The 17,093-nt window shown below is 37.0% G+C and overlaps 1 protein-coding gene across 1 annotated transcript in view; it reads right to left on the reverse strand.

Moving 5' to 3' along the window:
* The window catches only part of LOC128551314 (dymeclin-like), a 176,434-nt gene that overhangs the window by 43,656 nt on the left and 115,685 nt on the right, over window positions 1-17,093 (reverse strand). The window lies entirely within an intron of this gene.

Here is a 17,093-nt window from a genome sequence, read left to right on the forward strand (position 1 = left end):
GACCCTCGGGTCGGGCCCTCTTTTCACCAAAGGGTAATAATTTGAACAATCTTGGTAGAGGACCACAAGGCAATGCTACGGTTTAAGACAAGAAGTTTTTAAAAGTCTTTTCCTATACAAGTCTATGTAAAATTTGGGACCCCCAGGGCAGGGCCTTTTTTCACCCCAGGGGCATAATTTGAACAATCTTGGTAGCGGACCACTAGATAATGTCACATACCAAATATCAAAGCCCTAGGCCCTGTAGTTTTTAACAAAAGATTTTCGAAGTTTTTCCCTATATAAGTATATGTAAACCATATGACCCCAAGAGCAGGGCCATATTTGACCCTAGGGGTATAATTTGAACATTCTTGGTAGGGAACCACTAGATGATGCCACACACCAAATATCAAAGCCCTAGAACCTGTGGTTTTGGACAAGAAGTGTTCCCTATATAAGTCTTTGTAAACCATTTGACCCCCGAGGCGGGGCTTCTTTTCAACCCTTGGGCACAATTTGAACAATCTTCATAGAGAACCATTAGATGATGTGACATGCCAAATATTGAGGCTCTACCCCTTGAGGTTTTGAACAAGAAGATTTTTAAGTTTATCCTTTCGGTTGCTATGGAAACCCGAGTTCAGCTTAGAATTTAATTCTTTGAACAATTTTGAAAGGGGGCCACCCAAGGATTATTCCTGTGAAGTTTGGTGTAATTCTGCCTATTGGTTTTGAAGAAGAAGATTTTTTTTAGAAATTGTTGATGGCGGACGACACACGATGCACAACGGACATTGAGCGGTCACAAGAGCTCACCATGAGCCTTTGGCTCAGGTGAGCTAATAAAGGCAAATAAAAGTTGTTCTGCACTTGAGTAAAATGTTTGTATATAGTAGTGAGCTGACAGGAATGGTTTAGTAATATTTTGTTTAAAAAATTGTTAAAAACCTGTAAATTACAAGCATTTAAGCTAGAAATTGTATGAATGAATTTTTTAAAATAAAATCTGTTTTTGGAGAATAAGTCTAGAACACAACCAAGCAAAATAATACTAGGTTCGGTTTGACTGAGAATGCTAATAAGAGGTAAAGAAAGAAAATCACACCCCATAGCGCTGGCTTAAGTGGAATTCTCATATAGTAAACTGATTGGACTCAATGATCACGGAGGAAGAGAAAATATTACATGGAATCAAAGTATTGGGAGACTATTTACATCCATCACACCGCATATAAAAACTGTGATAGTTAATAAAATCTATAAGAACATAAGAATACTGCACTGAATGGCTTTTTAGCTCTCCTGAGCCAAAGGCTCAAACTACCATCAAACCACTGGGCCATACCTTACTTGGAATAGGACATACTTCTATCTATCATCTGTTAGGGATATATAAATTCCGCACTATAACTCAAACAATAACATGTTTGATGATTATGATTTTTCTTCATTAAAACATTTCAATACAGAATTTTTTTTTGTATAACCTTACAGTATTCACTTAACTTCTATCATAGACGACCTTTTTGAGTTCAATGATGCATGAGAACCATTACAATCAAAAGACAAGAGGGTTATGATGACCCTGGATCACTCACTAGAGTTATGAGCTATATGTTTCAAAGGTCAAACTGATGCTAAAATATTAAGAAAGTAGGTCAGTAAGTCACATTTATGGTTACTGAAAGTCAGTTTTAAGATCGGTATGCAAAACTGTACATGTCAAATTTCAAGACTGTATCTTAAAAACCAAGAAAGTAGGTCAGTATGTCATATACATGGTCACTGAAATTCAGTTATAAGACTGTACATGTCACCTAAATTTTAAGGCTGTATCTTAAAAAACAAGAAAGTAGGTCAGTAGGTCACATTGATGGGCACTGAAAGTCAGTTTCAAGATCGGTGTGCAAAACTGTACATATCATCCAAATTTCAAGGCTGTATCTTAAAAAACAAGGAAGTAGGTCAAGGTCACAGTCTAGTGACCCCTAATTACTTGGGGTCATCAGGTAATTATAATTAAAAATCTAGGAAATATAATCAGATAATTTTTAAAGTATTTTTTCCTATATAATTCATATACAAGTGACCCCGGGGTGGGACCTCTTTTCACCCAAGGGGCATAATTTGAACAATCTTGTTAGAGAACCACTAGGCAATGCTACATACCAAATATCACAGGCTTAAGCCTTGAACTTTCAGACAAGAAGGTTTTGTTTTTTTAATTCTACTAAAGTCTCTGTAAAACTTGGGGCCCCTGGGGCAGGTCCTCTTTTCACCCCAGGGGCATAATTTGAATAATCTTGGTAAAGGACCACTAGACATTGCAACATACCAAATATCAAAAGCCTAGGTCTTGGAGTTTCAGAACAGAAGATTTTTTAAAGTTTTTTTCCTATATAAGACTATGTAAAACTTGGGACCCCATGGGTGGAGCCTCTTTTTACCCCAGGGTTTTAGTTTGAACAACTTTGGAAGAGGACCATAAGGCAATGCTACACACCAAATATCAAAAGCCTAGGTCTTGTGGTTTCAGACAAGAAAATTTTTTAATTGTTTTTTCCTATATAAGTCTATATAAGATTGGGACCCCTGGGGCGGGGCCTTTTTTCACCCCAATGAAATAATTTGAACAACCTTGGTAGAGGACCACCAGACAATGCTACATACCAAATATCAAAGGCCTATGTCTTGTGGTTTCAGATAAGAAGATTTTTAAAGTTTTTTCATATATACATGTTTATGTAAAACTTGAGACCCCTGGAGGGGGGCCTCTTTTTACACCAGAGGCATAATTTGAACAATCTTGGTAGAGGACCACTAGATGATGTCACATACCTAATATCAAAGCCCTATGCCCTGTGGTTTTTGACAAGAAGCTTTTTTCCTATATGAGTCAATATAAACCATTGTGACCCCCAGGGCGGGGCCATATTTGACCCTAGGGGTATAATTTGAACATTCTTGGTAGAGAACTACTAGATAATGTTACAAACCAAATATCAAAGCCCTAGGCTCAGTGGTTTTGGCAAAGAAGATTTTCAAAGTTTTTGCCTATATAAATCTATGTAAACCATGTGACTCCCAAGGGTGGGGCCATATTTGACCCTAGGCGGATAATTTGAACAAGCTTGGTAGAGGACCATTAGATGATGCCACATACCAAATGTCAAAGCCCTAGCTACTGTGGTTTTGGACAAGAAGATTTTTAAAGTTTTTCCTTTCGGTTGCCATGGCAGCCAGAGTCCTGTATGGAATTCAATTCTTTGACTATTTTTCAATGAGGATCATGCAAGGAACATTCCTGTGAAGTTTCATCAAAATTGGACTGGTGGTTTAGGCTGGGAGGTGATGACGGATGACGGACAGTCACTGACCACAACAGTTCACCCTTGAGCATTTCGTGCTCAGGTGAGCTAATAATATAAACATGCTGTCGTTTAAATTATAGTGTTGGAGTAGTAGCATGCTTATGTGTATTTACAGTAATCTGCATTAGTTTGAAAATATGTACACACTGCTGTTGTTTAAATTATTGTGTTGAAGTAGTACCATGTTTATTTATAGTTTGTTGACAAAATGACATCACTGTAATTACTGTACTGCATGTTTGTTTAACTCTAGTACTGTGTAACTAGATATCATTTATTCAAATGTAGTTGTATGGAAACAAACCTAACTTTTTTTAATCTAAATGCACCACACTAACAATCTTATCTAATGAGGGCTGGTAAATAATTTCATTATTCTGTGCAGAGGCTATTATGCAAAACAAACAAGTTGGGGTACTGCACATTATACAAGTATCTACGGTAACGTGTCCTGGGAGGTCATCTGATGATGCAAAAGACATGTAAGCATTTCCACTACCCTCCATGAACAGGCTCAATCAAACCGAGCCTGCAACATTTTTGTTTCTGTTGTGTTGAGTGACCTGTGGAGTTTCCACTTTTTCTATTTGAATAGTTGTTGAGAAACCTGCTTACATGCAAAACTTAATGACATGAATCATGCATGCAGACTCAGACAGGGACAAAGGACTGATCACAAAAGTCTGGCTAAAATGCTGCCTGAACAGGCAGCCTTGTTTAACGTGTTTCACTTTAGAAAATGAAAGTAGACAATTTTGTATAGACCTGATAAGTTTGATTTTGCGAGCAACAGCTTTGATTTTAAAATTAATCAAACAATAGTACTATTGTATATAACCTCCCCTATACTAGAAGTGTCTGCGGTACTTTAAAAAATTGATATAACTTTCCAATTTGAATTTCATGGACACATTTTATGTTTTGACAGACAGAATAACATCTATAGATATTGTCCGTAAGTATTGACCTGACACTCATGAATATTCCGTATATTTCCGTAAATTAATTTTCAGTGTCCGAACATAAATAGTGATATAACCAAATATTACATTTACAATTTTTAATTGATATATATACTGTCGCATGTGCAGGTAGCTGTGCGGACAAAGCGTTTACCTGTCAATATCAGGGTTCTGGGTTCGAGTCCTACGTCTCACCATATCTTTTTTCCATAAATTTTATATGCAGACTTACTACTCATTTAATCAAACGTATCGCGATATTTATGGTTCTTAAATTAAGAGTAATAATATTTACCCGTTGTAAAATAGTGGAATAAAATTGCTTTAAAGGTATATTAGATAAAAAGACAAATTACCTGTCACCAGCGTTCCAGAAAATAAATACTACAAGAGAAAACAAATAAAATTCATGAAATATGATACATAAAATAATGTAAACGATAACATTACAATACATGAAATTGAACAAAAAAAGAATCTAGTCAGTGAGTGATTTCGAACCCATGGTAAATTGTGTGGAAGTCAGACACCTTACCTCTACGCCACCATTTCATCGATTAACTGTACATGTTACTTTAGTAATGTAGATACTTTCTGGATACTTATATTGCGTAAATTAACGAAAACGCCAGATTATATTGGCGAACATTAATGAGTGCCAGGTCAATACTTACGGACAATATAATTTATGACAAAAGTGATGATAGGTTTTGGTTCAGCAGGAAGAAATGAGTTCAAACATTCGTTTCACGTTTCCTTCACAACTTATTTTTCCTTGCATTTCTAGGAAATTGATCATTTGCCACTTTATTAGCAAAGATGTATAAGCAAGATACAACTACTCCAACTACATTCCCTCATTAAAAAGAGTTTCTCCATGCAGTAACAAAATGACAACAAGAGCGCCGCCAAGCGGGGCAATATACGCCCGAAGGCTTACATCATAGGATGGGAGCAAAATTTTAAGAACTTGACTGTTGAAGCCCCAAAGGACTGGAACAACAAAAGGAAAACTTCAAAAAAAAAATCTAAGTCCACAAAAAAAAAATTCAAAGTCTACAAAAAAATCCTTATCAGGTACAGGTATGTAAAAATACACCTTAAAATTGGAGGTACCATCTATGTTGTACCACAGAAAAGTGGTCTCGGTTTTTCCCTACGGCCAATAATAAAAAAGTTTCAAAATAAGCTATTTATAGTAACATAAAAGGGAAGTAATTCAAAAAAAATTATTGTAAGTACAAAAAAAGAGATCTGCCAAATAAAAACAAGAGCACTGCATGCAGAGCAATATACACAAAGCAAAGTCATATATGACCTTTGACCCTTAAGTGTGACCTTGACCTTGAAGCGAGTCATCCAGAACATGCGCTCTGCATATCATTGCAATGTGGTGAACATTTCTGCCAAGTTTCTTTGAAATCCTTCCAGCAGTTCAAGAGTTACAGAGCGGACACGAAACAAACTGATATGACTTTTGACCCCTAAGTGTGACCTTGACCTTGAAGCAAGTCATCCGGAACATGCGCTCTGCACCTCGGCTTGGTGTGGTGAACATTTGTGTCAAGTTTCTTTGAAATCCTTCAAGGGGTTCAAGAGTTACAGAGCGGACACGAAACAAACTGATATGACCTTTGACTCCTAAGTGTGACCTTGACCTTGAAGCGAGACATCCGGAACATGCGCTCTGCACGTCATCTGGGTGTGGTGAAAATTTGTGTCAAGTTTCCTTGAAATCCTTCAAGGGGTTCAAGAGTTACAGAGCGGACACGAAATTGCTAACGGACAGACGGACACCAGCGTCATAACATAATACGTCCCTTCGGGCGTATAAAAATGAAAGAAAAAATCACTCACCGATCTCTCATTTTGTCAACATTGGCAAAGTACAGTGCAATACCAGAGGCAAGGTACCTTCATTCCTCTACGGCACGGATGGTACCTCAGGCACAGTTTAGTACCCATTTATTGGGATTCTTCTAACCAAGTTTGGTGAACACCCCTCAAGAGCTTAAAAAAAGCTGTTTAAGTGGGTTTTTTTGTTGTTTTTTTCTTTCTGTTTTTAGCTCTTAAAACCATCAAGTGCAATCAAGTCAAATTAACCAACTGAACTAATTTGAGAAGAATCCTTTCTTAAGATGAGACACACCAAGTTTGATGTAAATGCAGTGTGGTTCCTCTGGAGAAATCATTTTAAGGATTTTCTATTCTGAGTTCCGATGGTTATCAAGTGCAGTCAAGTGGAACCATTTGAAAAAATGTGAAAAGTCTATATGAGGATGCTTCTATGCTTCCTGAACATCCATCAAGTGGTTCATGAGATGAAGTTGTTTAAAGATTTTTCTAATTTTTGCTCTTGTAGCAAATAAATGTAGTCAACTGAAACTATTTGAAAAAACTCAAGAAATGTCCATCCAAAGATGTTACACTTGGTGATCACAAAAACTCAAAATGTTCAGGTGAGATAACAAAGTACTGTACTGTTTCAAAACAGAGAATCTGAAGAATTAATGAATAGCCCCTGCATAAAGTGGATTATGGGTACAAGGATATTCGTAATAACAAACAAGAGGGCCAAGACGGCCCTAGGTTGCTCACCTGAGAAACACACCATAACAGTGTAAACATGTTTGACCTAGTGATTTCATATACATTCTGACCAATTTTCATTAAGATTGAACCAAAAATGCGGTCTCTGAAATGTAAACATGTATTTTCTTCAATTAGAACTAGTGACCTAGATTTTTAGCCAAGATGACCTACATTCAAACTTGACTTAGATTTGATCAAGGCAATAATTCTGACCAAATTTCATAAACCTCAATTGAAAAATACAGCCTCTATCACATACAAAACATGTTTCTTTCATTTGTCCGAGCGACCTAGTTTTTGACCCCAGATGACCCATATTCTAACTTGACCTAAATTTCATCAATGCTATCATTCTGACCAAATTTCATAAAGATCAATTGAAAAATACAGTCTCTATCGCATACAAGAGCCTTTTCTTTGATTTGACCTAGTGACCTATTTTTTGACCACAGATAACCCATATTCTAACTTGACCTAGATTTCATCAAGGCAATCATTCTGACTAAATTTTATGAATATCCAGTGTAAAATGCAGCCCCTATTGCGTACACAAGGTTTCCTTTAATTTGACCTAGTGCAATAATAACAGGTGAGCGATATAGGGCCATTATGGCCCTCTTGTTACCTTGTGATGTGCGTAGCTCAAAAAGTTTTTTATATAAATTGATGAAAAATTGTACAAGTCTTTATCATGATATAAACTTGCACACCTCCTATTTTTCGTCTGACTCCATTTCTAGTTATTGCCCCTGAAATAGTAAAAAAAAATGCATATTCTCACCTAATGACGTGCCTGGCTCAAAAAGTATTTGATGGGTTTTCATGAAAACTTGCATGATTCTATCATGATGTGACCTTGCACACTTGGCATTATTCTTGAGATTTTAGCACTAAATACAGAGTTACAGCTCTTGACATAGCCACAATAGTGGATTTTCTCGTTTGTTATGTTCTGCTCAGAAAATATATGGACTAGAACAAATCCTTTATAAAACAAGAGGGTCATCATGACCCTGGATTGCTCACCTGAGTAATATGAGCTCCATGTTTCAAATGTCAAACTGATGATAAAATATTAAGAAAGTCAGTAGGTCACATTCATGGTCAATGAAATTCAGTTTTACGATTTGTGTGCAAAACTGTGTATGTCATCTAAATTTCAATGCTGTATCTTAAAAAACAAGAAAGTAGGTCAGTAGGTCAAGGTCAAAGTCAAGTGGCATCATATTACTTGAGGTCATCAGGTAATTATAATTAAACAGTCTTGGAAATAGGATCAGATAATTTTTTAAGTATTTTTCCTATATAACTCACATAATAACTAAGTGACCCCAGGGCGGGGCCTCTTTTAACCCCAGGGGCATAATTTGAACAATTTTGGTAGAGAACTACTAGACAATGCATCATACCAAATATCAAAAGCCTAGGTTGTATGGTTTCAGGCAAGAAGATTTTTAAAGCTTTTTCCTATATAAGTCTATATAAAACTTGGGACCCCCAGGGCAGGGCCTCTTTTCACCCAAGGGGTACAATTTGAACAATTTTGGTAAAGGACCATAAGACAATGCTACAAACCAAATATCAAAGGTCTAAGTGTTGTGGTTTCAGACAAGAAGATTTTTAAACTTTTTTTCCTATATAAGTCTATGTAAAACTTGGGACCCCCGGGGCAGGGCCATATTTGACCCTAGGTGGATAATTTGAACAATCTTGGTAGAGGACCACTAGATGATGCTACATACTAAATATCAAAGCCCTAGGCCATGTGGTTTTGTACAAGAAGATTTTCAAAGTTTTCCCTATATAAGTCTATATAAACCATGTGACCCCCGGGGCGGGGCCACATTTGACCCTAGGGGAATAATTTGAATAATTTTGGCAGAGGACCACAAGATGATGCTACACACCAGATATCAAAGCCCTAGGCCCTGTGGTTTTGGACAAGAAGATTTTTAAAGTTTTTCCTTTCGGTTGCCATGGCAACCAGAGTTCTGCATGGAAATCAATTATTTGAATAATTTTGAATGGGGGCCATATAAGGATCATTCCTGTGAAGTTTGGTGTAATTCTGCCCAGTGGTTTTCAAGAAGAAGATTTTTTTAGAAAATGTTGACAGACGGTCGACGCACGTCACAAGACGGACAACGGAGATTGTGCGGTCACAAAAGCTCACCATGAGCCTTTGGCTAAGGTGAGCTACAAATGTCTGTTCACCCCTAAAGATTACAAACATTTGAATTATTGCCCCTTATTTGTGATAAATGTACACTGTACTACAGGCACATTCTAGTTTTGATACTTTCAGAGAATATTAATACAGAGCTCCAGATAAGCTTTTGGTGCAATTGGGTATTTACCCATCACTTTTTGTCTGAATTGGGTATTGGAAATTTGAATTGGGTAAAAATAATATCATTACCCAGCCTTTTCAGAAGTAATCGGGTATTTGCTAAAACCAATTGGGTATTTTACCAATCTCGCACTAACAATTGAGTATTTTTTTGCTTACAGTATACATGGTATATATCATTAAACAGGACTGACTAAGTATTTTAATGGCGCCCTTCAATGTTTAATACAAAAATGTATTTAAAATTGTAATGAATGTTTCATACTGTTGTTTTCTTTTTCACTTTTAATGCAGTCTGAGATCAGTTCATCCACAATATCCCGAACGATGTGGTCACCGCAATATGCATTCTCCCAAAAGATGTCATCCAGTATTGGTGACACTACATCGTCACAAACAGATAACTGTCATTGTTGAACAGCAAAATATCCCACTAATTTGTTTGTTTGTGCTGCAACAATGTTTTTCCTGCAACCTCTTTACATTTTATCGGCGTAAAATTGTTTACAGAGCGTCCAAATAACACCGATCAGCCGACTGAATGGTCCTGTTATTTTTCCGATAAATTGCAGGCTGTGACTAAATACAGAGTTGGTGCACCTGTGATATATTACAGACTCCGGTATGTACCGGATTAACTAAATTTGAAAGAAATATCTTAAATGTATACATTTTGTAACCATGGTGATACTAACCCTAACCTCTAGTCAGTATATTATGCATCTGATACACTAAATGCATGCGGACATGCAAAAAAGTGAGTAATTTTGCCGTGCGCTCCAATGGATAATAATTCCGCGCCTGCGCCGAACGGCTGCACCAACTCTGCAATGAGAAACATTCTAAATTGCAACCTGTTCTGCAGTAACGTATAACCAGTCAGTCAAATCTAGCGTTAAAGTCTCGTACTCGTTCTAGTTATAAGGACAAGAGGGCCATGATGGCCCTATATCGCTCACCTGTTATCATTGCACTTAAGGACAAGTCTTCAAGGTCAAAAGATCATAATAGAAATCAATCAAAAGAATTATGAGAAAATATAGTTGAAATTTTCTTTAAGTAACTTTAAAAACAAGATTTGAAAACTTTTTGTAGAGGTCCACTAGGCAATGCTACATGTCAAATATCTAAGCTCTTCTGGTTTATTTTTAGAAAATTTTGAAGATTTTTCTATGTACAATCAAGTAACCCCATGGGGCAGGGTCAATTTGACCCCAGGGGTCATGATTTGAATAAACTTTGTAAAAGTCTAATAGGCAATGCTACATGTCAAATATCTAAGATCTAGGCCTTCTGGTTTATTTTTAGAATTTTTTTTAAGATTTTCCTATGTAAAATCAAGTGACCCCTAGGGTGGAGTCAATTTTGACCCCGGGGGACAAGGTTTGAACAAATTTTGTAGAGGTCCACTAGGCAATGCTACATGTCAAATATCTAGTCTCTAGGCCTTCTAGTTTATTTTTAGAAAATTTTTGAAGATTTTCCTATGTAAAATCAAGTGACCCCTGGGGCTGGGTCAATTTTGACCCAGGGGGTCATGATATGAACAAATTTTGTAGAGGTCCACTAGGTAATGCTACATGTGAAATATCTAAGCTCTAGGCCTTCTGGTTTATTTTTAGAAAACTTTTGAAGATTTTCCTATGTAAAGTCAAGTGACCCCTAGGGCGGGGTCAATTTTGACCCCCGGGTCATAATTTGAACAACTTTAGTAGAGGTCCAATAGGCAATGATACATGTCAAATATCTAAGCTCTAGGGCTTCTGGTTTTTGAGAAGAAGATTTTTTAAATATTTTCCTATGTAAAATAAAGTGACCCCTGGGGCGGGGTCAATTTTGACCCCGGGGGCCATGATTTGAACAAATTTTGTAGAGGTCCACTAGGCAATGCTACATGTGAAATATCTAAGCTCTATGCCTTCTGGTTTATTTTTAGAAATTTTTTGAAGATTATCCTATGTAAAATCAAGTGACCCCTGGGGCGGGGTCAATTTTGACCCCGGGGTCATGATTTGAACAATTTTAGTAGAGGTCCACTAGGCAATGCTACATGTCAAATATCTAAGCTCTAAGGCTTCTGGTTTTTGAGAAGAAGATTTTTTAAGATTTTCTTATGTAAAATCAAGTGACCCCTGGGGCGGGGTCAATTTTGACCCCGGGGTCATGATTTGAACAAACTTGGTAGAGGTCCACTAGGCAATGCTTCACACCAAATATCTAAGCTCTAGGGCTTCTGGTTTTTGAGAAGAAGATTTTTAAAGTTTTTCCTTTCGGTTGCCATGGCAACCAGTGTTCTGCATGGAATTCAATTCTTTGAACAATTTTGAAAGGGGGCCATCCAAGGAACATCCCTGTGAAGTTTCATCAAAATTGGCCTGTTGGTTTAGGAGGAGATGTTGTTTAAAGGAAAGTGTGGACGGACGTACAACGGACGGACGTACAACGGACGGACGGACGCCGGACGGTGAGCGATCACAATACCTCACCCTGAGCACTTTGTGCTCAGGTGAGCTAAAAATGCGATACGCAAGCTATTTTTTACGAATTGGGTATTAGGAATTTTAATTGCGTTTCAGTACGCACACTGTATGAATTAAATTGGGTTTTCTGCAATTTTAATTGCGTAAATACGCAAATACGCAGCTTATCTGGAGCTCTGTTAATATTAGGTTTTGTGCTGTTTTTCTACAGTATTTGTTATGTAACAGTAGGAATTTAATTTAACCTGGCCAGTGTTCCTAGATTCTGTACTAGTGCTATTATGTTCTCAAGAAGAATCTGCCAACTTCTCTACAAGAATCAAGGAATGGAGGATAAATGAAGTCCAACACTATATTCTTCAACTGAATCATCGAGAACATGTGCACACACCTCCCACTGGAATTGAACCTGTACCCTCTAAGCTGGCATGCTGGACTCATACACACTGGAACATGCCATAGTGACCATGTGCAAAAAGCAGCCAGTCATTGATTTTTTTTCTGATTTCTTCTTCTTTTGGCAGTCATCTTTTTGTTTGTTTGTTGTAGGTTTAATGCTGTTTTTCAACAGTATTTCAGTCATGTAATGGCGGGCAGTTAACCTAACCAGTGTTCCTGGATTCTGTACCAGTACAAACCTGTTCTCCGCAAGTAACTGCCAACTTCCCCACATGAATTACCAGAGGTGGAGGACGAATGATTTCAGACACAATCTCTTTTAATTATCAAATTGTCAAGTAAGCAGTCAGATTGTGCTTACTGCAGGTTTGAATGTATAACATTAGTGTAAATGAGTATTTCTTTTAACACACAACCCAACTTACTGACTTTATACAAATTTATTTTAGCGCGATTATGATGAAAGATTCAAGCTTATTTGAACCACTCAAGTCCGCTTCCTGGAAAAAAACCCAGTCCTGGTGTCGTATGAGGAGGCTCGGTTGATCTCAGTAATTTCCTACTTGAAGGAAGAAGACTGAAACTGTGTTATCATCCAAACATTCAGTGTTGTACGTTACAATTTTTTATCATAACAGCATAACAATCACACAAAACTGGCAAATATTTGGTGGATATCTTCAAGGATGTAAAATAAATAAATAATAAAAAAATAAATAAATAAATAAATAAAATAAAAATAAATAAAAGCCTTTGACCTCAAATAAAATCATTGTACTTGTATCATATTGGCTTTGCCCTTGTGTTGGCATCTTGACCTTTAACCTGCTGGTGGTGAGTGATTCTGCCTTTGTTTGCTAGTCATAAAGTGCCTTGGCCTGCACTTGTCTGAGGACTTGGCAAACACATTTTGATCAAGTTTGGTGAAGATCGGATGAGAAATGTTCGACTTGGAGACAAGATTTGTGACAGCTAGACAATCATGTGGTGGGAGATGATAAATTAAGGCAGTTTACTTCTAGTAAAGTCGTGCAAACGCTTTGGAATAAAAACAACTAATTATCCTGCGCTTTGTAACAGGAATGAATTTTTTGTTTGTTTGTTAAGCCTTAACGGCTCAATGTCCCATTAGGTGAGCTTGCGGGTTTATAATCCAGATGTGATGGGTACTTCGAAATATTCTACATGCATCAGGACTCTTACCAAGTTTATATATATTTCTATATTTCTCAGGTCACAGACCACCAAATTTCTAAGGTCACAGACTACTAAATTTATCAGGTCAGAAACCACTAAATTTTTAAGGTCACAGACCACCAAATTTACAGGTCACAGACCACTATATTTTTTGGGTTACAGACTACTAAATTACTAAGGCTATGGATCACAGACCACTCAAATTTTGGGGTCACAAACTACTAAATTTTTAAGGTCACAGACTACTAAATTTCTAAGGTCAAAGACCACCAAATTTCAGCTCAGAGACCACTAAATTTCTTAGGTCACAAACTACCAAATTTCTTGGGGCACAGACCACTAAATTTCTGGGGTAACAGACTACCAAATTTCTAAGGTCGTAGACCACTAAATTTCTAAGGTCACATGCTACCAAATTTCTTGGGGCACAGACCACCAAATTTCTAAGGTCATCAAGCCAGAGACTACCAAATTTCTTAGGTCACAGAACACCAAATTTCTTAGGTCAGAGACCACTAAATTTCTTAGGTCACAAACTACCAAATTTCTTGGGGCACAGACCACTAAATTTCTGGGATAACAGACTACCAAATTTCTAAGGCCGTAGACCACTAAATTTCTTAGGTCACATACTACCAAATTTCTTGGGGCACAGACCACCAAATTTCTAAGGTCATCAGGCCAGAGACTACCAAATTTCTTAGGTCACAGAACACCAAATTTATCAGGTCACAGACCACTAAATTTCTTAGGTCACATACTACCAAATTTCTTTGGGCACAGACCGCCAAATTTCTAAGGTCACAGACTACTAAATTTCTTAGGTCCAAGGCTACTTAATTTCTTGGGTCATAGACCACCAAATTTCTTAGGTCACAGACTACTAAATTTCTTGGGTCACAGACTACAAAATTTCTTAGGTAACAGAGTGCCAAATTTCTAAGGTCACAGACTACTAAATTTATCAGGTCAGAGACCACTAAATTTCTTAGGTCACAGATTACCATTATTCTGTTGTTGGTTGTAAATTCCCTCCAATTATATATAATACTGCATGTAGTGTATTTGCTTAGAGCCATATTTTGGGTCCCGTGCGATTGGAAAAAAGATTAATGGTGACATATACCAATCTGTTCCGTAACGTCTGTAGTTCATTCTAAGCCATGTCGCCAGTGTGAATTCTGCGAATGGACCGAGTTATGACGTCATCAAAATGGCGGCCATTTTTAAAAATTTTAAATATATCTTCATCTTCAAATGATTGATAGAGTTGTTTGTTTTTGTTGCTGAAAGTGAATTTTGTTGTAGTTTATATTGTATACATATATAATCATTAGCAGTATCTTATTAAATAAAAGGGGGGCCTCCGTGGCCGAGTGGTTAGAGTCGTTGACTTCAAACCATTTGCCCCTCATCGATGTAGGTTCGAAACCTCATTTGGGGCGTAGAACTCTTCACGTGAGGAAGCCATCCAGCTGGCTTACGGAAGGTCGGTGGTTCTACCCAGGTGCCCGCTCGTGATGAAATAGTGCACGGAGGGGCACCTGGGGTCTTCCTCCACCATTAAAGCTGGAAAGTCGCCATATGACCTAAAATTGTGTCGGTGCGACGTTAAACCCAACAAAATAAAAAATAAAATAAATATTAAATAAAAGGAACGTCATTTATACAATATTAAAGATATATTATGCCCAAATTTCATATTTGAATATATGAACAATTATCGCATATCATTTATGGAATTATGAAATAACCATGTTTGTGAGTATGATAGTTGGTGTGTAAGGTTTAAATACTACATACTAATTAATGTGTAAGTAAACACAGTATGAATATATTACGCTACTAAAACTCTGGAAGTTTGTTTGAAAAAAATGTTGCTACTTTACAGACATTTGAATGTGATTGCAGTATACACAGTTAGTTTATATATTTAGCCAAGGTAAAGATGTTTAATGAGGATTTACTAGATTCAGATCAATTTGCAATGATGAAATATTTATGTAAAATGTGAACATAGTACATCTTTAAAGGGACGTAAAATAAAGGAAAAGCAGTAATAATTGATTAGACAAACTTATAACCAAAAGCACAATCACGACCCTTCAAAATTGTATATTAATATACTTTATTATAATACTACATGTATCTTTCTGAATGAGTGCACTCTTTGCTTTCTAATGACCTCTTCTCTTGCTATTGAACACAGCTGGACATAACTATAGAATAAAAGAGTATAACTATATCTAATTTATCTTTCACATTTATAAGATATTTTCTACTTTTCATTGCTGTTGTTGTGATATTCATGTATCTTCGCTATTGACCCATTCAAATTGATGTGTCGTCATCAAACCCTTTAACCATGAAATATCATTCTTCCGTAAAATATACACAGCATTCAGTGAAAACTGACATGATGTCTGGGGAGCATTTACAATCATTTCAGAAATGTTTCAGCCGCTGTATGAAACATCAATAAATTTGCTTCTAATATTTTCTTGACAATGTTTTAACATATGTCCGTTAATATCTTCTCTGTATTATTTTATACCTGTAAATATGTATCAAAATGTCTGATCACAACAACACTAAGCTCCAGTAGCACAACTTTGCACGACATGGAAACTATGTACGGGTATGATACATTAAACATACGGTGGTTAAATGTGCCCTAGCGTTTATGCAATAGTCTTTTCTACCATTCGATAATGCATTTAATATGATGATCGCGAATTCTCATAGACATAGACTGATTTTGCATCTTGGTAAAGAGATTGATAGAGCCGCGTCAGTAGGGACACAATGTATCGTGCTAAAATCAGATCTGAAATGATTATTGTTGTAAAAGCAATAGAGTCAAATAAGACTGAAAATAAACAAACGCCCATTGTACTAACTAGAAGTGTTATAACGATTCTTTTAGGAAGCAATGCGGAGCAGTATACGCCCGAAGGTATGACATGTGACCCATAAGTGTGACCTAGACCTTGAAGCCAGCCATCCAAAACATGCACTCTGCATGTTCTCTCGATGTGGTGAACATTTGTGCCAAGTGTCTTTAAAATCATTCAAGCAGTTCAAGAGTTACAGAGCGGACACGAAACAAGAGTAATATTTGTGAACATTTGTGTCAATTTCTTCGAAATCCTACAAGGGGTTCAAGAATTACAGAGCGGACATGGAATTGCTTACGGACGGACGGACAGACGGACACTGGCGTCATAATATAATACACCCCCTTCGGGCGTAGAAAAAAAGCTTGTTTGTCTTCTGTCAAGACTGGCAATAGCAAATATTAGTTGTTGAAAGAGGCCATTGCTGAGACATTACAAACGGCGATCAAAAAGTCTTACAATATTTCAAATACGTCTAAATTCTGCAATAAACACAAAATATGCCAGTCTATTGTCGATGAAACGAATATATAGCAATGTTGTTTTTGGACGGAAAGATAAACAAACAAGAGCTTTCCTCTATAGCTAAACTCTTTAGGGTAAAATGATACTCATCCCTCTGGCTGGTAATAACAGGACCGTGATAATCAAGATCTTATACCTATTTCATTGCATGTTATCTACGTTGGTTGATTCTGGGTCCTTCCGCAGAAAGCAAGAATGACAATTTGAATATGTTAAGGACAGTCACATTCCCAACTCATCACAGAATCTTATGTGCTCGACCCTTACATGTACGCATACATCCACAAACCAACTGCAACTTTTCGTGGTTATAACTAATAACAGTTACAGGTTGCAGC

The sequence above is a fragment of the Mercenaria mercenaria genome, chromosome 19 (genome assembly GCF_021730395.1).
Source record: "Mercenaria mercenaria strain notata chromosome 19, MADL_Memer_1, whole genome shotgun sequence".
Lineage (NCBI taxonomy): Eukaryota > Metazoa > Mollusca > Bivalvia > Venerida > Veneridae > Mercenaria > Mercenaria mercenaria.